Source organism: Gopherus flavomarginatus, chromosome 3 (genome assembly GCF_025201925.1).
Source record: "Gopherus flavomarginatus isolate rGopFla2 chromosome 3, rGopFla2.mat.asm, whole genome shotgun sequence".
Taxonomy (NCBI): Eukaryota; Metazoa; Chordata; order Testudines; family Testudinidae; genus Gopherus; species Gopherus flavomarginatus.
Window position 1 is genome coordinate 22,310,381 of NC_066619.1, and position 23,171 is coordinate 22,333,551.

Consider the following 23,171-nt stretch of genomic DNA (forward strand, 5'->3'; position numbering starts at 1 on the left):
TGCCAGCAAAGGAGTTGTAGTGCAGACAAACCCCTTATATAAACATGGCCTTATAGTCATGTTTCCATTTACAATCTGCTGAGAATAGCCTGAGTGCAGAGTTACATCTCCTATGCCACGAACTGTGACACAGGTTGCCATAAAACTGTTCTTGCTGCTGAACACTGGCTGAGGTCTGAACTACACTTAAAAATGATGATTACCGTAGCTATGTCAGTTAGGGGTATGATCTTTTTACTAACATAGACCAGTATAACCTACACTGGCATGAGCACTTTGTACTGATACCACGGTGTCCACACGTTGCTACTTTCACTGGGAGGTCGGTAATATGACGTCCAGTGGCCAACTGATGACACTGGTATCTTAGTGAATTTGCATAAAGCACAGAGTACGAAAAACACCAACACTTAACAGAAGCACCATGTGAAGGTTGCCCTACTGAAGCCTGGGGAATCCCCAGAGGATGCAGTCAGTTACTGCCCCATCCCTCTCCTCTCAACCACCAGCAAGCTCATAGAACAGGCACTGCTCCACTGTCTGTCCAATACTATCAAAGACATCCCCGCAGCGGAGCAGGCAGGATTTTGCCCGAAGAGAAACTGCTGTGACCAAGGAGCTTCACTTACTGGCCATATTGAGGCAGGATTCCAATATAAGTTGAAGACAGGGATCGTCCTTGTTGATCTGTCCTCAGCATATTACACCATCTGAAGACAGGGCCTCCTCCTCAAGATCTCCCATGTCATTCACTGCCAGCAAACGATCCGCCTCTTGACAGCGATGACCCAGGACCACTACTTTAAGGTGGACCTCAGTAACCAAGAACTCTTAATTCAGGCCGCCCTCAGGGCTCCGTCCTTGCCCTGATACTTTTTAATCTATACACCGTGGATATACCAGCGACAGTCAAAGAAATTCATGTATGCAGATGACACTGCCCTACCTATTCAACATATAAGCCTTCATACCACCAGCTGCATCCTAACCCGAGGTCTTAACACAATTGCTGATTATTTCCAGTGCTGGAAACTTAGGCCTAACCTGAAAAAAGAACATGGTAACCACTTTCCATTCTAACAATAAAATGGCTAATACCAAACCTGATGCACAGTTCTGCAGTGAGAGCATCAGCCATGAGGCTAACCCAAAGTATCTTGGCATTACACTGGACTGGAGTTTGACCTTTCAACAGAACTTCAAGAACACTTGCAACAATTGCCTTGGTATAGTCTGCAGGTCAATATTGTGCACCAGTGTGGTCTCACAGCAGTCACACTAAACTCCTTGACACTCCACTCAATAACGCTATGCACATAATGTCGGGGATGCTCAAATCGACTCCATTTGACTGGCTCCCAGACCTATCACACATCCAGCCTCCACATATTAGAACATCTTGCTTTCTTACCCATGTCAATGCAAACATGAGAATCCCACTGCACAATGACCTGCAGAACCTGCCAAAGACAAGATTTAAAATCCTGCAACCCTCCAAGGAACCACATCAAGACCCTTACACCCAACTTCAATGCTGAGACTCAATGGAGAACCACATGGAACGTTTTTACCACTCAAAACTAACAGCTCATCATTGACCCTGCCAAGAAACCACCAGATTTTGATAAATGTCACAAAGACTGGTGCAGACTGAATCACATCAGGACATCTCATGGGAGATGTGGATAAACCCTCTTTATAAGGAAAATGAGGCAAACACCTGTATGTGACTGTGGTCACCAGACACAAACGATGGAGCACAGCATATCTTCGTTCTTTCGCTGGGGTCCTGAAGGACATTCACCAGCTCATGGCTGTGGCAATATGCTGACTATCAAATCTAGATATAAATTTGTAGTCATTGCTACTTACCCAAGCCATATGAAAGAAGACTGTATCCACACTAGAGAGTTTTGTCAGTTTAACCGTACCAGTATAGCTATTGCAACAAAACCTTACCAGTTTAGACAAGGCCTGAGAAACTGCTTTCATAGATAGAATATCAAGGTTGGAAGGGACCTCAGCAGGTCATCTAGTCCAACCCCCCCTGCTCAAACCACTGAGCTGTCCCCAGTCCAGGGGCTGTTTTCACCCATGTTATGGCTCTTTTATGCCATGGAAGGAATGTAAAGGGGCTACAGGGCTAAATCGAAGAAATGACAGATGAGGCCATTATTGGACAGTGGTGACTCTAGAAGAATGATTTATTTATAATGCATTTTAACTCAATAACAAGCAAATTCTACACCAAGAATGGTAAAGTTGTCATAAGATCAGCTGCAAGAAAGGTCAAATTTAAATTGCTTTGCAAGCGTGCTGAGCTTTCATAAAGGCAAACCAAGACATTTACATAATTAAACCTAAGTGAGAAATCGTGATATTTGTTTCTGAAAATGACTTAGCAGCAAAGCTAAGGTCTTGGCTAATGGTTTGCTCTACACTGAACCCACGTGATCACTTCACATGAGTCATAAGCTGATAAATAATTTACTAAAACTATTTGAAAGTGACATTTCATCTTAAGTCTTTGTTTTGTCACACAGTCCATTCGTAAAGAGCTGGCAAATTAAGTTGTTAAAGTGGTTACTCGGGGGATTTAGTGTCTTCAGGACTGAAAACTTTGTCCTTAAGATAAATACGCCTCTACCCCAATATAATGCTGTCCTCGGGAGCCAAAAAATCTTACTGTGTTATATCGAACTTGCTTTGATCCACCAAAGTGAGCAGCCCTGCCCTCCCAGAGCACTGCTTTACCGTGTTATATCCAAATTTGTGTTATTTCGGTTTGCGTTATATCGGGGTAGAGGTGTAAATTAAATTCACAGAGAGAGAGACACACACACAGACAGAGGATTTTCATGAAGAATTAAGGGCTCAATCCAATGGCCATCAAAGTCAGTGAGTGTCTTTCTACTGAATTCAACGGGCATTGGCTCAGACCCAAAGTAGGCAATATACTTAGCTTATGCTGATATAAGCTGTAATGTAGACATAGTTTATGTCACTCAGGGGTGTGAATAAACCACCCACCCCGAGCAACATAAGTTATGCCGACCTAAGCACCAGTATGGACCTTCCAACATAGCTTCTGCCACTCACGAGGGCTGGACTAGTTAAACCGATGGGAGACCTCTCTCTGTTGGCTTAGAGTGGCAACCCTCGAGGACTTAAAGCAGTGCAGCTGTGCTACTGTAAACTCTAGTGTAGCCATGCCCTCCCTTCCTTACTTAGGGCTAGTCTACACTGGCCAGACTAAAGCACTGCCATGGCAGTGCTTTAACATGGCTTGTGTGGTCGCGACACAGTGCTGGGAGAGAGCTTTTCTAGCGCTCTTAAAAAACCACCTCCATGAGAGTCATAGCTCCCAGCACTTGTGCACTGTCTACACTGGCCCTGTACAGCGCTGAAACTTGCTGCGCTCAGGGGGTGTTTTTTTCACTCCCTTGAGCAAGAAAGTTGCAGTGCTGTAAATTGCCAGTGTAGACAAGCCCTTAGATTTAGACTGTGTCTACACTACACACACTACAGTGCCGTAGCATAGACACTGGCTACAGTGATGGAAGGGGTTTTTCCATCTCTGTAGTAAATCCATCCCCTCAAGAGGCAGTAGCTAGGTTGACAGAAGAATTCTTCCATCAACCTAGCAATGTCTACAACGGGGCTTAGTTTGGCATAACTATGTCTCTAAAGGATGTGAATTCTTCATAATCCTAAGTGACATAACTGAGTCGACCCAAGTTTTAAGCGTAGACCAGGCTTTCGAATCTCCTTTGTCTAGGGCCATATGAGGCAACCCATTCTTCTCATTCTGTCTGTCCAGAGCAAGACAATAACCTTCACAGGTCTGCGTTCAATTTCCTCCTGTATCCCTCACCTTCTCAATCAGTTATATCCTAGAGCTGGTAAAACATAAAAAACAAAAAACATATTTTCATTAAAAAAAAATGCAAGCAAAAAATTTGTTCAAAAATTCACAGATTTTTTAATTAAAAAACTTGTATTTGTTTCCATTCAGATTGAAAATATCATTTCATTTCACTTTTAAAGAAGCTAACCCAATTAAAAATGAAATGGAATTTTTTATTTAGTTTACAAATTTCCCCTTCGGGGGGGGGGGAGTCAAATAATGTTCCCTGAGAAAAATCTAGTTGGACTAAACTCAGTCTTTTTGGAAGAAAAATTTCAAGCAGTTCTAGAACTTCCCTTGCTCTTCATCAGACTCTGCTTCTCAGTTTACACAGTTTGGAGGTAATAATCCAGTATAGCATAGGACTGGCATAAGGAGACTGAGAGCAGAGGGTGGAAAGGGGCTATAGATATGAATGACGACAATTTTGGAAAATGAGTCACAATCTTAACGATAGAGCTACTACCTCAACTCCTTAATTGCTGTTGTAACCAGAGCAGCTGTTTGGATAAAGTGAGCCCCACCTGAATCACAGGAGAGTCCCTAAATCTCAAGGACTCCAGTAGTGAGAAATGCTGAGTACTTTCCACTTCAAGAGTGGAAGGTGATTAACAGATTATATGCAAATACATCTGACCTTTCACCAAGCTAGACACACTTTCAGCCAAAACAAACATAGCCACTAGCAAATGATTAGGTCACTTGTCTTTCACCACTGCATTTCCCTTTCAGCAACAAAATCCTTGAGTCATTCCTGTTTTTCTGATGGGAACTGCACACAGTGGGTGAAATCTTGACCCCTCTAAAATCATTGGGAGTTATGCCACTGCCTTCAGCGAGGCCAGGATTTCACCCAGCATGTTCACTGATTTCTGTCTTGGCAGTAACTGGATTCAAACTCTCCTCATACTGTGTATACTCCTTTTGCACTGCTTCCAAATCCTTTCTCAGGTTCATCAGGACAACTAGTACCTGCCCCTGCCTCTCACAGAGATCATTTTCAGGCAGACGCTCTCTCAGCATGACCACTGCTGCCTGCCTGCCTAGCAGATCTGGACTAACTAATGCCCTGTTAACAGAACACATATGCCCCGTCACCCCAAAGAGTATTAATAACTGGCAGCTGCAGCAGTATAGACAGGGTTGGACTGGAAGGTCTAGAGCAGGGGTTCTCAAACGTCATTGCACCATGACCCCCTTCTGACAATAAAAATAACTACACGGCCCTAGGTGGGGGGACCGAAGCCTGAGCCTGCCCGAGCCCTGCTGCCCCAGAGCGGAGAGTGGGGCGGCAAAGCCAAAGTCTGAGCCCCACAGCCTCAGGAGAGGTTAACTAAAGCCAAAGCCCAACCTGAGCCTCACTGCCCAGGGCTGAAGTCCTCGGGTTTTGGCTTCTGCCCCAGCAAGTGTAAGCCAGCCCTGGTAACCCCATTAAAACAGGGTCGCAACCCACATTGGGGTCCCAACCCTTGGTTTGAAAACCGCTGGTCTAGACAGACGGAGCAGGACTTTTTCAGCAGACTACAAACAACTGAATAATTTCTGAGGAGTGAGAGTTCTTGTAGCCCTTCCTGAGCTTCAAGGGTATCCCCCTCTAGAATAGTTTGCTGTTGTTAGTACACAGGTATGCTGTTGGGGCAGTCTAATGTATTCTAAATTAGAGCTGGTTTAAAAAAAAAATCATCCAGGAAGGGAGGAGTTGTACCAAATGCAGGGAAATCCCACCCTGCCCCATGTTGTTAATTCAAAAGCACGATGTATTTAATTGTATTCTTGTTGTCTAACTTGCTACTGAATGCACTTTTCAAACATTAACTTGCTATATCTGTCATTTTGTTCTTCCTTTTTCCTTTCTTTTTAGTCAGCTTGCTCTTTCAGTTATATAGTTGGTGTGTTAAAAACAGTGCCATTATTAAATATTTGTAGAGTAGCGGGACCTACGAGCCCCGGACATGAACTAGGACCCCATTGTGCCAGGTTCTGCACAAACACAGAACAAGAAGATAGTCCCTACCTCAAAGATCTTACAATCTAAGGCCATGGCTACACTACGAGGCTTTTAATGACACAGCTGTGCTGCTAAAAGGCACGCAGTGTAGCTACTGTTTGTCAGGAGAGAGCTCCCCTGCTGACAAAAAACTCCCCTCTCCCTGCCACAAGCGGCAGCGGTTTTGTCGGCAGGAGAGCGCTCCTCCCAACAAAGTGCTGTTCACACCAGCACTTTTCATCAGTAAAACTTTTGTCTGGAGTTTTTTTAACACCCCTGAATGACAAAAGTTTTGCCGACGAAGTGCCAGTGTAGACAAATCCTAAGTAAGTTTCTCTGGGGAGTTACATTCTGTTTTCTTGATGCTCCCGCTGTTCGTCATCTTCATTCACTTTGGCAGAGTATTATGAAAAGTAGCCACCCCAGGTACAGGCGAAAATAGGCTTAAATTTCTGCTGATGTGATTGTTTGGCCTGTAAAATAATAATGATTATATTTTCTATTCAAAGTTGGGACTGGCACTAGTGAAATTTTTATTGGAGGTGAAAAACAAAACAAACCCTCCTTCGGTGCTTCTAAAAACATCAGTAGCATCAAGAGTAAGCAGAGCTGTCCCTCCCAATCTCCTGAGGTGTGTTACACAGTACCATCTTGTGGAGATGCCAGGAAGTAGGCTGGAGAAGGGCATGGGAGCCAGAATTTAACAACTCCCTGAGTAAGATATTAAGTAAAAACCATTTCAGGAAATGGGAGACTCCTTGATCCCTCAAGAACACTAGTGAAGGATCCAGAGTATTTATTATGGTACTCAAAATACACTGGGTGTCTCTTCCCCCCGCCCCCCCCCAAGTGCTCTTGAAACAAACTAGTGAAACTCATATTTCAAAGTCACACACCTATATATTTTTTTTTCCCAATCCCTACATTTTCCATGAAGCCTAGCACTGTTCATCCCACACCTGAAGAACTGCTTAGGCTAATTTTTTTTTTTTTTCTTCAAGTATAACACTCACAAAATACTGCACCATGATAAGAAGCATCCACTTTCTGGTTACGTCGTGCTTTGAATTACTGTCTGTTGTAAATTGTAAATACTTTGGAGGCAAACGGGACGTGTTGTCCATGTACTGTGCAGAACTGCCACTCAACAAATAATAATCTATGCAGCCAATGAAAAGTATTAACTCTAGTTCAACTGAAACATTTACAGGTCTGAGAGGTAGAGGAATCAGTTGAGTCCTCGGTGGTTGTGGGTTTCCCACTGAAAGTGTTGCACAGCTCCTGTTTTAAGTCACATGCCAGCTGGCTGAACTGGGGTTAGACTGCTCAGGATCTATTAGTTTCACATTATTTATCTGATCCAAAATCCAGTGTAGCTAAGGTTTAAATTCTTAGTTTTCTTGCCAACTGAATGGCTCCAGGATATTCTCTCATTGTTTCATTAGCAATAAGTGCTGCAGGCAGAGTTGGAGAAAAGAGAGCTGTAAGCATGTAAGTACATGCTGCGAGGCCTGACTTTGTCTGCTGGCAGACTGCACACAGCTTCCATTCTATGGTTCCTGGGCCCTGGTGATACACCAAACTGGGTCTCTCCTGAAACCTCACCCACTTTCTCTAGTTCCACTCCTCAGGCTATGCTCACAGATGACATACAGTGTCTGGGTGAATTTGTGCATGCACCTCTTTTATTCTGTGTTGTATTTTGGTTGAAATACCCAAGCAATCAGTAGGGTTAAAATTAATTCTTTATTTAAGGAAATTCCCCAAAATGCAACAGCTCCCATCATATGGACTGTCTCTTGGTCCTTCCCAGACTATCTTGACTAAACTCCCACTAGTGTTCTCCAGCATGTATTCTATTTGCCAGCTCTGCTGGGTTCAATTAACCTTAGTTACAAACAGCAATTCTTTTCGGTGCTGCCAACTCTCATGATTTTATCACGAGGTCTCATGGTGTTGGCAGTACTGCCAACCTCAAGAAATCAAAAATCATGAGTCTGATCCCTAAAAATCACGAGATTTTTTTTTAAAGGTAATACTACAGCTTTTCAGTCTGTCTTTTGATTTTTGGACTCCCCCTGCCATCATGTGTGTGCGGGGGGAGGGGGGACAACAACTGATGTTGCCCGCTCACCCACATTTATTTGGTAAGCGATTTTGACACACACACCTCTATTGCAGGAGCTCTCACCTTCACATCTGTCTGTCCCTGGCCAAGTAATTAATGCTGCCCCCTAATCTCCAAATCAGTCCCCACAACTCTTCTCTATCAGTTCACCCCAGTCCACAGCCCCACTCTCCATCAGTTTAGTCCTCTCTAATAATTCCCGTCACCCCCATAGGGTTGTCAACTTTCTAACTGCGCAAAACCAAACACTCTTGCCCCACGCCCTGCCCCGTCCCTTCCCAAGACCCTGTTCCCATTCACTCCATTCCCTCCTCCCTCTGTTACTCTCTCTCCCTCACCCTCATTCATTCACTCATTTTCACTGGACTAGCGCAGGGAGTTGGGGCTCAGGAAGGGATGCAGGGAGCGGGACTCAGGCAGCACTCACCTCGGGCGGCTCTCCACACGCGGTGACATGTCCCTTGACTTCTAGTCAGAGGCATGGCCAGGCAGCTCTATGCACTGCCTCCGCCCACAGGCACCACCCACACCTGCAAGCACTGCCCACACAGCTCCCATTGACCATGGTTCCCGGCCAATGTGAGCTGCGGAGCCGGCACTTGGGGTGGGGGCAGCGTACAGAGCCCCATGGCTATCCGTCCGCCTAGAGCCAAGGGACAGGTCGCCGTTTCTGGGGAGCCACACGGAACCAGGTAGGGAGCCTGCCAGCCCCAAACCAAATGGACTTTTAAGGTCCAGTCAGTGGTGCTGACTGAAGCCGCCAGGGTCCCTTTTCGACCGGACGTTCCACTCAAAAACTGGACACCTGGGAACCCTATCCCCCAGCCTCACCTATGCTCCTCCTTGGGCTCTCCACTCCCTCTCTCCTAGGCCTGGGAGGCTGCAGCAGAGTTCACTCTCTCCCTTCCAGGCTGTGGGGGGCAACTCCAGATGCTCTTCACTCCCGTTATGCCCCTTCCCAAGCTAAGTATTGTGGGGTGGGGGCAGGGACACCATTCACATTGTGCATAGGAGAGGAGGAGGAAGTGGAGGTGCCCTGAGCTGCTGGGCTCTTCAGTTCTCCCCTCCCTGTAAAAATGGTTTTAGTTTGCTGGTGGGGGGGAAATGGGGGAGGGAGAGAGAGCAGAAAGGGGATTGACCCAGCCAAAACAGGATGACATATAGTCAGCCTATATATCTCCAGTCCCCCGGAGACTGGGTACAGTGCAGCCAATATCCTGTCACTTGTGAAAACACCACTATATTTAGTGTATTTCTAAATGGCATGGCTCCTGAAGTAATCAGATAATTACTAATATTTGTTAATAAGGCTAAGAATTTGTCGCACATGTTTTTAGTAGACATCATGGACAGGTCACGGGCAATAAAGAAAAATTCATGTAAGCCTATCTGTGACTTTTACTAAAAATACGCATAGTAAAATGGGTAGCTGCAGTGTCTCCACACCACCCCAGAGCACCCCAACTCAGAACTGCAGAGTTCTCCCCACTGCCAATGGCTCTGAACTTGGGGCATCCCTGCTCCCTGTGGCGGCTGGGAGCTCCCGGGGCCCCCACCACCTGCAGCAGCTCTGAGGCACACCCCCTGCCCATTGTGACTGGGCACTCGGGGCCCTCATAGTTCCCAGCCACCACCAGTGGCAGGGGGATCCTGCAGCCCCCAGGCACTGCAGACTCAAGTCATGGAGGTCTCTGGAAGTCATGGATTCCATGACCTCATAACAAAATCATAGTCCATAATTAATTATTTGTACTGTGGTAGTTCCTAAGAGCCCCAGTCATGGACCAGAACCCAATTGTGCTAGGTGATGTACAAACAAAGACCAGGGGTCTCAACTTTCTTTTAAAAAATACTACATGTCTACTCTCATGGTTTGGCTTTTGTGGCTGGGTGGGGGATGTACGGGGATGAGTTGGGCCCATGTTGGATATCAAAGTAATTCCCAGTACCAGTACGTTTAATTCTCCATGGACATTTCCTCATGGTATAATTCCACGTAACCATTGTAGGCATACACATACAACTGCAATTCACATTTTCTTTAGAGAATTTCATGTAAAATGCATGGGGTTGTAGCTAAACAAAATATTTTAAGCAAGCCTGACCTTGCTGCATAAATCATTTGCTTTAACGAATAGGCCCCTTAATGCTTGTGCTTTTTTCCTGGAGTAAAACAAGGCCCCGGCCTACTGCCTGGAGAAGGCTGATAAGAGAGATTAATATTTAACGTTTTCAAGTTCACACATTGTAAATGCCTCTATCCTAAAATGGTTCAAACAAGTTAGCTAAATGAATATGGTACTTTAATTCATCCACTTGGAAATGCATGTGCATGTTTTCATTGGCAAGTTTACATGTATTTTGATGTCATGAAGTGTCAGTGACTGAACAGTTATTAGTGTACTTCAGATTGGCATACTGTTTATTTGCTCAGTGAGCCTTTGTATCTAGGATGTACAGCATATTTCTCTCATCCTGGAAGGGTATGAGTATTTGGTGAGAAGGGCATCTTTTGAAGTGTAGCAGCCACAAAGTAACTGTAACTGGGTGGCAGAGTTATTCTGTTGACTGAAAATGTTGACGGGTATTGGAACTTGACTAGGAGATGCCGGTTGATTCCTGCTGAGTCATTGTGGAATATGTATCTTGCTAATACCACCCTGCATATAAATGAGCCCCCTTGGAAAAAGAAAACAACAGTTTGGAGTTGAGAAGCCCTAAAGACGTAACCACAATAACAACCAAGCCTTGGGGGAAGGCTTGGGCTCAATAAGTTTATTTCATATTGAGCAATTGTTAATACAGCAAATCCATGGAAAAAGGGGAGTTTTGAATCCACACAGCGGATATAGGTTGTATTTCACAGCAGTGTGGTAATGCCACCCTTTTGCAGCACCGTACATATTATGCAATTTCAAAAGCAACTGCTCAATACGGACTGCAGGATAGTACTGCAGATAAATTGGAAGAACGTCCATTAATATATGGCAGAAACAACTCACTCTGTACTAGGGATAATGATTCAGATTTCTTTTTGAATGGAATTCTAAGCTTTGGGCGGTTTTGTGCGTTTTTCAGGCATGATGGAACTCCTCAGAAGAACACATCCTGTTTTCAAAAAGCATTCTGGGAGCAACTGGTGAGTCCATTTTTATTGAGTTTAACCTTCAAGCTTTAAAAATCAATAAGCAGAAAACATGTAAGTAAATAGTGTTGAAATGCGTGTAAACTTCAGAGTTTAAAAGTATTTTCATTTTGAGGTGAAAATAATTAGATTATTGTTTGGTGTCTTTAGAAACTCAAGCCTGTCTTCTGTTTTCAAAAACTTCTTCCATTGGGATTAATAAAACAAAAATGACATTTGCTAAATTAGATTCCAACATAAAATAATCATTAGAAATAGTTAGAAAATGTCTGGGGTTTTGTATCCTGTGAAAAATCAAAAACTTTGGATAAAAGCTTAAAAATTTTGTCTGACACCAAAAAATTGATTTTGGCACCACCATTGCGTGGCCTAATAGGAATTGTACTTTGGGTACCTCAAGCCCCCATTTCCCTATGTGAGCCAGGCTCCTCAGCCAGACTACATTTCCCATGATGCACCATAGCCAGGTACTCTGAGGATGCTCCACAGTGGCTCAGCAAGTGGGGAAGCTGTGGTGCATCATGGGAAATGTAATTTGCATGGGGAACCCAGCCCAGAGATGAGTATATGGGCCTGAGGCAGTTTGAATTACAATTCCTATAAATCTACTGGAGCAGCATTTCCAAATCTTGGTTGGGGTGTGTGTGTGTTTCAGCTGAAAATTTTCAGTTTTGGGGGTATTTGGTTTTTCATTGAAAAGTCCATAATTTCTGCAGGAAGCAGACTCTTATCACAAAAAAAATGTTTAGTCAAAAAACAGTTTTCCATTGAAAATCAGTTCTGATAAAAGATTTGCCACCAACCTTAATAATCATATTGAATAAACAAGCTATTTCTCTTTCAACAAATATCCTTTCCCCAATACAAATGACAAAGCTAACATTAATGCAATGCTGAGGATAAGAAATGAAGTACAGAAAAAGGAGAAATTCCCAATGTCAAATTTTCTACTCCTGTATTTTTTTTTATGATGATGTGTACGTTACTGGGAGTTACCAGGTAGTGCTAATTCAGATAGCATTACAAGTTCTGTTTATGTGCAGTTAGATCATGAAGAAATATTTATTGTTAATTGCGGTTCAGTTATTTTTTTGAAACTGCATATCAGCAATAAAGTAATTTATAGTGTTACTCTGTCACTCTAAATATTTTTTTTAGTTGCAAAACTGATGCCTAGAAAAATATACTTGTGTAAACAAACAAAACGTTATGATGTCAAAGCATTAGATAAATTGGACAGGATGCAGAGAAGAGCCACAAAAATTACTTGAACATTGGAAAAATGTGTTATAATAGGAGATTTAAAGAGATCAATCTTTTAGTTTATAAAAAAGTAGACGACAGTTGACTTGATTACAGTGTATAAGTACTGTAAGTTGGTGGACCGGATCACCACCCTGGGTAGTCAGCCACATTCAGTTCTATTTGTAGTCTTTTCCTCAGAGCTCTGTTTATTCTTCAACATACAAACAAAAAGGAAATGTGGAGTATTAACAAAAACAATAGTCCTGGGCAGAGCCACCTGGGCTCCGGTAGCTAAAGAGTCAGCCTAGTGGGGTCCATAGGTAGAGTTGCCAGGCATCTGGTTTTTGACTAGAATGCCCAGTCAAAAAGAGACCCTGGTGCTCCTGGCCCACACCCGAACCTCTTGCCCCATCCTTCACCCCAAGCCCCTCATCCCTGGCCCCACCCCAGATCCTGGACACTCAGCTGGAGTTCTCACCTCCCCGCCCCACACCCCAGCCCTCTGCCTGGAGCCCTCTCCTGCACCCTGAACCCCTCATGGAGGGAGGTGGGATGGAGCAAGCCGGGATCAGGGCCTTGGATAAGGGGTGGGGCCTTGGGGAAGGGGCAGACAGGGGTGTTCGGTTTTGTGCAATTAGAAGTTGGCAACTCTTTCCATAGGGCCTGCTTGCCCTCTCACAGCCTTCTGCTGCAGGCACAATCCTCATAGCACTCTCCTTGCCCTCCCTTACTCATGGAGGTGGGTTCCTCCTTTATAGCCTTGTAATGGGGTTGATAAATCCTATACTAGAGAGTTAAGCATGCAGGAATAACTTTCAGGGCCGCCTGGGGGTGTGTGCAAGTGGGGCAATTTGCCCCAGGCCCCGGCCTCGCATGGGCCCCCACAAGAATGTCGGAGGCTCGCCCCAGCCCCACTTCCACCTTCCCCCATCCCCCAGCGCCTCAGTGTGCCACGTGGAGCTGCCCTGGACAGAGCTAAAGCAGGGGTGCGGTCAAGGGACAAGGAGCAAGATGGGTCAGGGATTCTGAGGGGGGAGTCGGGGGGCAGGAAGTGGGTGGGGGTTGGATAGGGGGCAGAACCAGGCTGTTTGGGGAGGCACAGCCTTCCCTATCCTAAAGCTCATTCAGCAGTTTGAGGCTTGCAGACAGCTATTTAACACAAAGAGCCAAGCTGTTATCTTTTCCCTTAGGGCTACCATCCCTTTCACTTCTCAAATGCCAAATTATAGTCTACATTTAATTTCAGTGCCATAGGGACATTCATGTCAGGGGAGGGTAGCTTCATTTAAAATTAGCCACTTTAGATTAACAGTGATAGAGTCAAGAGAGCCATGGGGGAGGGATCACATGAGAAGAGCAATATCCTACACCACTTACCTCCTTCCCAACCCTACCAAGGGAGACCCTTGTCACTTGCATTCCCTGAGGCTCCAGAGGGGTTAATTCTCAAACTTCTTTATTGGTGACCCCTTTCACATAGCAAACCTCTGAGTGTGACCCCACCCGTATAAATTAAAAACATTTTTTTATATATTTAACACTATTACAAATGCTGGAGGCAAAGCGGGGTTTGAGGTGGAGGCTGACAGCTCGCGATCCCCAGTAATAACCTTGTGACCCCCTGAGGGGTCCGGACCCCCAGTTTGAGATCCCCTGGGTTAATTTAATTTTAGCACCCTGTATCCATTCATATGCATGTGCTATTTTGACCGTTTCAGTTTTCACAACATAGGCTCATCCCAGATTCTGGAACAAGCTCAAATGCTCAGTTCGTGGAGTATGTACATAAGCTATACTAAAGACAAACCCACAGTAACCGTCTCCAGTTTGTGAGGCACCCCATGGAGCCAATCTCTAGGAAACAGATAAATTCATGGAGGTTAAGTCCATTAGTAGCTATTAGTCAGGATAGGTAAGGAATGGTATCCCTAGCCTCTGTTCGTCAGAGGATGGAGACGGATGGCAGGAGAGAGATCACTTGATCATTACCTGTTAGGTTCACTCCCTCTGGGACACCTGGCATTGGCCATTGTCAGTAGACAGGATACTAGGCTGGATGGACCTTTGATCTGACCCAGTATGGCCATTCTTATGTTCTAACCTAAATGAACCCAAAGTTATGGAGACAGATGTGAGGCAAGGAAGCCAGCAGAGTTATCAGAAACCTGCAAAAATCTCTGACTGGATGGGCTCAGGCGTTTGGTCACAAGCTGAGGTGGTTCAAAAGTTTTGGATTTTTTTTAAGCAGACTTTTTAAATTGTTTCTTTAAACAATCAAACACAGCAACAGCAAATATTTGGCCATACACTTCTGAAACCCCAGACCATGTTCAGGTTTTGGCAGACTAATTTCAGCTTTTCAATTAAAAAAAACACAACACATTTTGAAGGAAAGCAGACATTGTCTGTGATTTTTTCTGCTTTTTAAAAACTCCTAGTTTTCGATCCAAAAAAAGTTTTGACGGAAAATATTTGTCCAACATTTTTAATGAGCTTTAGTGCCTTTTAGCACTAGCTGATGCTGAGAACCAGTGATACCTTGTAAAGGGGACTTGAAAAGTAGTTTTCTCAAAACTGAGTTTGTGCTGAGATGCGAAAGGTTTTTAAGTGTTTATTTTTCCCAGGGCTGCCTGGGAGTGGGAGGGGGGCAAGTGGGTCAATTTGCCCAGGGCCCGCAGGGGCCCCCATGAGAATATAGTGTTCTATAGTATTGAAATTTTTTTATGTTAGGGGCCCCTGAATCCTCTGCGCGGCCCTGGTAACTCTGGGCCTTGGAAGCCCTAGCCGCACCTGTTGGAAGAGGGATTTAAAAGGGAGTCACTCCATACAGCAGGGCAGAGGGTGAAGAGAAGCAGACCTGCATTTGTTGCTGCAGAGCGACTATGCCAGGAAGGGAGGTCTGGTGCGCACAGCCTAGACTCCATACCTTGATGAGACCCATGGGTCAAGTCGACAGGGACAACCGCCAGCCACCACGTAGCTCAAATGGGGGCAGAGTGGTAGGAAGAGGCCAGGGGAGAGCATCAGCTGGACTGAATCTTGTAGACTCCTGCCTTATGGTGCTCAAGAAGGATTTCTATGTTGGAACCTGGGAGGCGGGGCTCCCACCACAGACTTTTACCTCTAGGCAGGGCTCCTGCCATGGGCTGTAACAGCTAGGTGAGGACTGCTGCCACAGATGGTAACCACCAGGCCAGGAGGCACACCTCACTTGTGATTGGTAGAGAATGTGATCATAATGGGCCAGTCCTGCTGAAGGATGTAAAGAAGACCAGCAGAGAAATGAGGAAGGAGAATAGGAAGAAACAACATGGACATGGAGAAATTGCTGAAGTAGTCGGTGGACAGCCAACAGCAACAGGCTACCCAGATGCTGCAGCAATAGAGTCAATTATTACAACAGCTGGCCTCACAACGCCAGCAGCAATTCATCCAGGAGCTGACCAGAACCAACAATACCTGGTCTAGTAGATAGAGACACTCCATCACCCCCTGGGAGCCACACTTAACCCGGGGCCATGATCCCCTGGGGGCATCCCAACGCCTGAGATCCAGTCAAGCTGACAAAGATGGTTCCAGGGGATAACATCAAAGCCTTCCTGGTGACATTTGAATGTGTGGCCATTATGGTGGCGTAGTAACCAGATCATTGAGCCATGCTCTTGGCCCCATGTCTAACTGGGCTGACCTAGGCAGTTTCTAGGGCACTAGATCCTGGGGATGCCCGAGACTACCATAAGGTCAAGGTGCCCATCTTGGACTGCTTTGATACCTCCTTGAAGACATACTGCCAATATGTCTGCAGGGAAAAATGCCCACTCTCAGGTGATGGCTCAGTACCTCACGGATTCTTTCTGGTGCTAGCTAACCCCAGAAAGGTGCAGATGGTGGAGAATATTGTCCTAGAGCAATTTATCCAAACTCTCCCAGTCAGGGGATGGGAGTGGGTGCAGAGATATCACCCTAGCACACTGTTGGAAGTGGTAGAAATCATGGAAAATTACCTGGCTGCCGAAAAGCCAATTCCCCAGACCTCCAATGGTGAAGGCCTTGAAATTAAGCTGTTGCCAAAAGTGAAGGGTCACGCATGATAGAAAGAACAGGGCACAGGTGACCACCAGCTGGGGCAGGGTCCAAGTCCCTTTCGAGGCAGAGACTACGAGGCTGAATGATAGCGCCCCAAGACACAGAGGCCTGGAGAGACAGAAGCTAAGACTCCTCCAGCTGGAACAACCACAGCGGAGGAGGGTTGGACAGTGGCCCTCCCAGTGAGCAGTAGCTTCAAATGCAGGCAGCATGGCCACTTTCAACACAACTGCCCCTTTATGGATTGTAGCTACAAGCAGGCCTGGACAGCTGCCTCTAGAGCCTGCAAACAGGCAAGGCTGGCTCCAGGCACCAGCTTAGCAGGCAGGTGCTTGAGGCGGCCACTCCGGAGAGGGGCGGCAGCTCCAGCTATTCAGCGGCAATTCGGTGGAAGGTCCCTCAGTCCCAGTTGGAGCAAAGGACCTCCTGCTGAATTGCCTCAGATCGCGCTCACGTTTTTTTGTTGTTGTTGTTTTTTTGGCTGCTTGGGGCGGCAAAACCCCTGGAGCCGGCCCTGCAAACAGGGGCTGTCCAAGATAATGGGCCCAGTGAGGGTCTATGAGATTGAGGCACTTGGCCTAACAGATTCTGGGTGCAGACAGACCCTTGTAAGGGAAAAGCTAGTTAAGTCCTATGGGATGCTGTCCAACATGATCTTCATACAGTGTGCACATGAAGATATGCACCCTTACCCAACAAAGGAGATACAGCAGACAGTGGGGAGCCATACTGATATGCTCCATGGGCGGGGGTGGGAATGTGTTTCTCTTGCCTACCCTGTGGTCCTGGGACAAGACTGGAAGTACTTCAGCAGAGTCTTGCAGGTGCAGGAGAGAGACCCATCCCCAGGGTTGACCATAACTCTGATGCTGTAGAAGGAGCAGGGGGCACAAAACTGGCTGATCCAAAAGTGTGAAAAGATCCAGGGGAAGGGACCTCACAACAGGCAGAGGAGCCCCTGAAAGACCATCAGGACTCATGAACCCTGTGGGTATAGAATTGCTGACCCAGAACAAAGAATTCATTAGGGAACAGAAGAGAACCTATCTTCTGCCAGGTGTATGAAAAGTTGGCAGCTGTCAACAGGGAGGTAGTTGAGCTACAGGGAGCATGACAATGGTCACGCTTTGAGTTGAGGAGTGCCTATACTGATTGGTACAGCGTGACCCCCAGACCACAAAGTCCAAGCCCAACTCCTGGTACCCTGACCCTTTCAGGGAGTTACTCTGGCTCATGCACTTAGTACCATGTGCTGGCCACCCGGGAAGAGAGAAAACAATGGAAAGAATTACCAGCTGGTTGTATTGGCCAGGTATCCACCAAGACCGGTGATTATAAAATGCTCAGGGAGTTCAGAGAGGTCACAAAGGCAGAAAATGCAATAAAAATAGGCAGCAAAGAATCCTGTGGCACCTTATAGACTAACAGACGTTTTGGAGCATGAGCTTTCGTGGGTGAAAGCATCTGAAGAAGTGGGTATTCACCCACGAAAGCTCATGCTTCAAAACGTCTGTTAGTCTATAAGGTGCCACAGGATTCTTTGCTGCTTTTACAGATCCAGACTAACACGGCTACTCCTCTGATAATAAAAATAGGGTATTTCAACTATCCTCACACTGGGTATATGTCACCCCAGGAGCTCTGAAGGATCTCTAATATGAAACTGCAGAACTATTAACTGGTATGTAACCTATCACTTGCATCAGCCTCTGCACCAGATGACTGGAGAATAGCTAATGTAACAATTTTTTTAAAAGGCTCCAGAGGCAATCCTGGCAATTACAGGCTGGTAAGTCTAACTTCAGTACCAGACAAATTGAATGAAACTACAGTAAAGAACAAATTCATTAGACGCACCCATAAACATGATATGTGGGGAAGAGTCTATGAGGCTTTTGCATACGAAAGCATGCCTCATCAATCTATTAAAATTATTTGAGAGTGTCAGCAAGCATGTGGATACTGGTGATCAAGTAATTATAGTGCACTCGGACTTTAAGAAAGCCTTTAGCAAATTCCCTCACCAAAGGCTCTTAAGCAAGGTAAGCAGTCAAGGTATAAGAGGGAAGGTCTTCTCATGGATCAGTAACAGGTTAAAAGATAGGAAACAAATGGTAGGAATAAATGATCAGTTTTCACAATGGGGAGAGATAGATAGTGGTGTTCCCCAAGGCTTTGTACTGGGACCAGCACTGTTCAACATATTCATAAATGATCTGGAAAAGAGGTTGAACCATGAAGGGGCAAAATTTGCAGACAATACAAAATTAATCAAGATAGTTAAATCCAAAGCCAACTGTGAAAGGGATCTCACCAACCTGGGTAACTGGGCAATAAAATGGCAGATGCAATCCAGTGAGAAGTGTGAAGCAATGCACATCAGGAAAAATAATCCCAACTATACATATAAAATGATGGGGTCTAAATTAGCTCTTAGCACTTAAAAAAGAGATCTTGTAGTTATAGTGGATGGTTCACTGAAAACATCCACTCAATGTGCAGTCAAAAAATCTGAGAATGTTAGGCACCATTAGGAAGAGCATAGATAACAAGACAGAAAAGATCAAAATGCCACTATATAGATGTGTTGTATTCCCACAACTTGAATAGTTCATACAGTTCCGGTAGCCCCATCTCAAAAAAAGATATATTAGAATTGGAAAGAGTACAGAGAAGGGCAACAAAAGTGATTTATTTAATCTAGTATGTTTTTATGTTCTTAAAATTACAGATTAATTCGGTCATGGATTTTTTATATACCACAGCTAGTCTAACCAATCTCTTCTGTAGAATAGGGCCAGATTCTGATATCCATACTGATGCTGAATAACCCTTTGACTTCAGTGCGAATGTTTATAGGGTAAGGTGCTACTCAGCTTGAGTAAAGTATCTAACTCTGCCCTGTACACTGGGAGTGGGGAGGGGGAACATAGCACTCTCAGGGGGAAGAGGTGGGACCAGGGCAGGGATTTGGGATGGGTACAATGGGGCGGGCAGGGAGGGAGTGGAGTTGATGCAGGGACTTTGGGGTAGGGGTTGGAACAGGAGTGGAGGCAGGCAGGGCAGAGGTGGAATCAGGGCGGGGCCGGGGGGGTCACGAGCACTCACCAGTACCTGGAAAAGGTGGCACCTATGTCCTGGCATACAGAGATAGGCACCTCCCTGCACCCCAGACTTAGGCACATCTCTCTCAGAGAGGGGTGGGGCTCAGCACATAAGCTTTTGGTTGGCATCTCCCATTGGCTGACTTAAGCAACTCCTCACCTAGCCTGCTGGCTTTTCTGAATCACTTTCTAAGGTGTCTGTTTCTCCCCAGTCTTTATTCTACAGGGAGCCTCAGTGCCTACCTCAGGCTTTTTTAATCTCAGTGATTTTTCCAGGCGCCGGAAAGTTAGGCACTGTAACACTCAGCATCACAATGCCTAAATCCTTTTGAACATTCAGTCCTAAGTCATTAGGGTAAAATTCTCAAAAGCACCTATATTCTTATTTACTGGTGTAAGATCAGACCTGCTGAATATGTTCATTGTATGTAAAGTTATGCTCTCAAAAATTCTGCATTGCAATGTTGTTAATGGGATCAGGAGATTAGAAGTCGTGGAAAGAGAAATGAGGATGGTATAAAATCCCTGATCAGGGAACCATTTACAGTGCTATTTACTAATTTAGTATCTTTAATAACTGTCAGCTCACGGGAAAGGGAGAAATTTAATGAACTAACACTTGGTGACCCAACTTCAAGAAAGGACTTTACTTAATGCTTCCCAGAGGGGATTTGCTTTATGTTTACTTCATGCTTCACAGAAGAGAGACATTTGCACAGTCACTTAATCAAACCACCACTTCCCCACAAAATTACTGTAGACAGCAGTCAAGCCCATGAGAATGAGGAGTTGTGCTGAGCGTGCTTAGAACATCCCCTACATATTGGCTCCTCCTTGGTTTATTGACAGTAAAGGGGCCAGAAATTCCTGAATCCATCCTTGGAAAGGATCTCAGACAGAGAGGAAAAGCCGTGGGTGAAATCTATGGCCTTGGGCACGCTCACGCACACACCTACACCCACACCCAGTGAACTAACCAACCCTGGATAGGGTAAAGGACAAGCAGGCCTCTGATGTGAGCACAAATTCCCCGCCACATACTAAATAGTCAACAGGAGTTGCCACCAGAAGGTTATGGTAAGAGAGAGAGAGAGGAGACACATGTCCTGAAAGGGTTGATTAATTGTTTAAAAACAAAAACGGTCCCCAAATCCTCTCCTTTTCCTATCACCAGTAGACAGGAGAGGCAGCCATAGCCTAGGGCTGTAATAATTCCTATCTCCTGCAGGGAAGGAGAGGAAAGAGCACTGCTATTGGGGAGGAAGTTCATTCGTGTGAGTTATATAACTTCCATCTTTGGAGGCAGGCAGCTTTACCTTTTCCCTGAAGAGACTGGCTTAGTGAGCAGCCAGAATGTGGGTTCACACGCCCAAGGCCACTTACTTTCTAATCTGGATGGGGTCCATTGGTAGTAAAAGTTGGTCTTGGAGGTATTATGCCAGCAAATTAATTTGTACTTTGTTGCCATTGGCAGCAGCAGCAAAATCTGCACAAGGATTTATGTTCAATGAACCTGAATAATGTAAAATGCTGCTGGATAATACCTAGCTAGCTTTTCTCTCTGCCACTGTGAAAATTTAGGGAGTGACAATGAAAGATACTGTCTATGGACCAGATTTTTAAACAGCAGCCTCCCCTCTTGTGCCCGCAATCATTTTCAAGTGTAATTTAAGTCACTTTGACATAAGGGCTTGTTTGCTTGAGAGGCAGTGTGGCCTATTGGCTAGGACAGTGGACTGAGAACTCAGGAGACCAGAGGTTGATTCCCAGCTCTGCCACTAGTTTGCTGAGTGACCTTAGAGAAGTCATTCCATTGTATGGTGCCTCAGTTTCCCCAGCTGTAAAATGGGGATAATGATGCTGATCGCCTATGGAGGTATGTATCCTCATTACTACTCAAGTCTAAGTTATCTACATTCTTCCCACGGCAATTTTGAAGGTGTAAAAGGGAGTTCTGAGTGAATCTAAACTGAAAATCAGGCCCTATATTTTTAATTTCAAGATAACGGTCTCCCTTTGTTCCCTGGGGTTGATGTGTCAGTGTGGTGAGTCACTACGGGGAATGCCAGCATGGTGTATAGGAGCTGATGTAATGAGGCTGACCATTGGGAAATTCAAATCAATTTAGTTTACTGAAAGCTCCAGTGGAAAAGTTCATGGTTTCTAGGTTAACCACCTTTGATCTGTTTCATCCTTTATTTCTTTTTTAAAGTTAATTTTTATCTTCCCACTACTCTGAACTACTGGCCAGTCATAGATAATTTTTAACTACTAGCCACTGACTCATTTGGGTCACAGGCACTTTCCCCTCTGTGTGTATTTGGGGTCTATATCACTGTTATGCTTATACTGCATATAGCTTACCTTTATCTGTAATACCGTGCTAAAAGAGCTAGGTGAAACTATGATTTTGCTTTACAGGGTATTCTACAGTCCTTTTATTTTGGTTCATGTGCATTCATGGCTCTTGAATAGCATAATACATTTTGAGTAAAGATCCAAACAAATAAGCAAAAATCAGCCGAAATGCTCAAGCTTTGCATGCTTTAAGTTATAGAGCTTCTCTACCGATTTCCATGCAAAGCTGTAGGGCCAGATCCTTAGCTGATGTACATCAGCATAGCTCCATTTAAATCCATGAGCCATAATGATGAGTCAGATGTGATTATTTCAATGGAGCTATGCCTGTTCCACATCTGAGGATCTGGCCCATAATTTTGACCCAGGTTTTGTGACTATCAGTAACCCAAGCCCAATTGTTGGGTTTGTAACAGGATACAAAGGTTTTTTCATAGGCGAAATATCCAGATCAGAAATGGTTTTATTAGTCTCAAGTTTATTTTATCATATACCATAGAAGATAGAGCTGGAATAAAGCCATAAAGGCACTAGTCATTAATACAGGATGTTTCCTTACATTATTGACATTGGCATAATAGTTAAATTCTTAAATCCTGCAGGAAAAATCCCTTTGACTTCAAATAGATGCCTTGCTAAGGACTGCAGAATCAGGCCTTTCTTGAATCCCTCCAGGGCTAGTGCCTCCACTGTCCCCTTTGGCAAACTCTGCATATCAGTGTCCCATGTTTCAGTGAAGAATGTTTGCTTCCCAACTCCTCCTCCTTTTCCGTTTTGAGGGCCCAATCCGCAAATCAGTCCACTCATCAGACTGCTGTTGCCTTCAGTTGGAGTTGTGGCATGGCAGTTGCAGTGAATGCAGCTTGCGTGTGTTGGGGGGTGTGCACTGCCCCTTGAACTGGAGAGCAGTCTCTCTCCAGGCAGCGGTGGCAGCTGCCATTTTGTGCTCGTGTGCAGCCTGCACGCTGTGCTCTCTCGCTGTCCCACGCAGTTGTATTTGTTCTGATCATATAAAAAAATGATTATTCTGATTGGAAGTATATGAAAAAATACCCAATCCTGGCAAACCTCATTTAGGTGATGTAAATGGGAGCACTACCCCATGGTCTCAACATTGAATTGAATGGTGGAACTAGCTTTTTAAAGTCTGGCATAAACGAACACAGCCATTTTCCCCAATTGTGTTTTTAAGCTTTCTCCAGGCTGCCCTT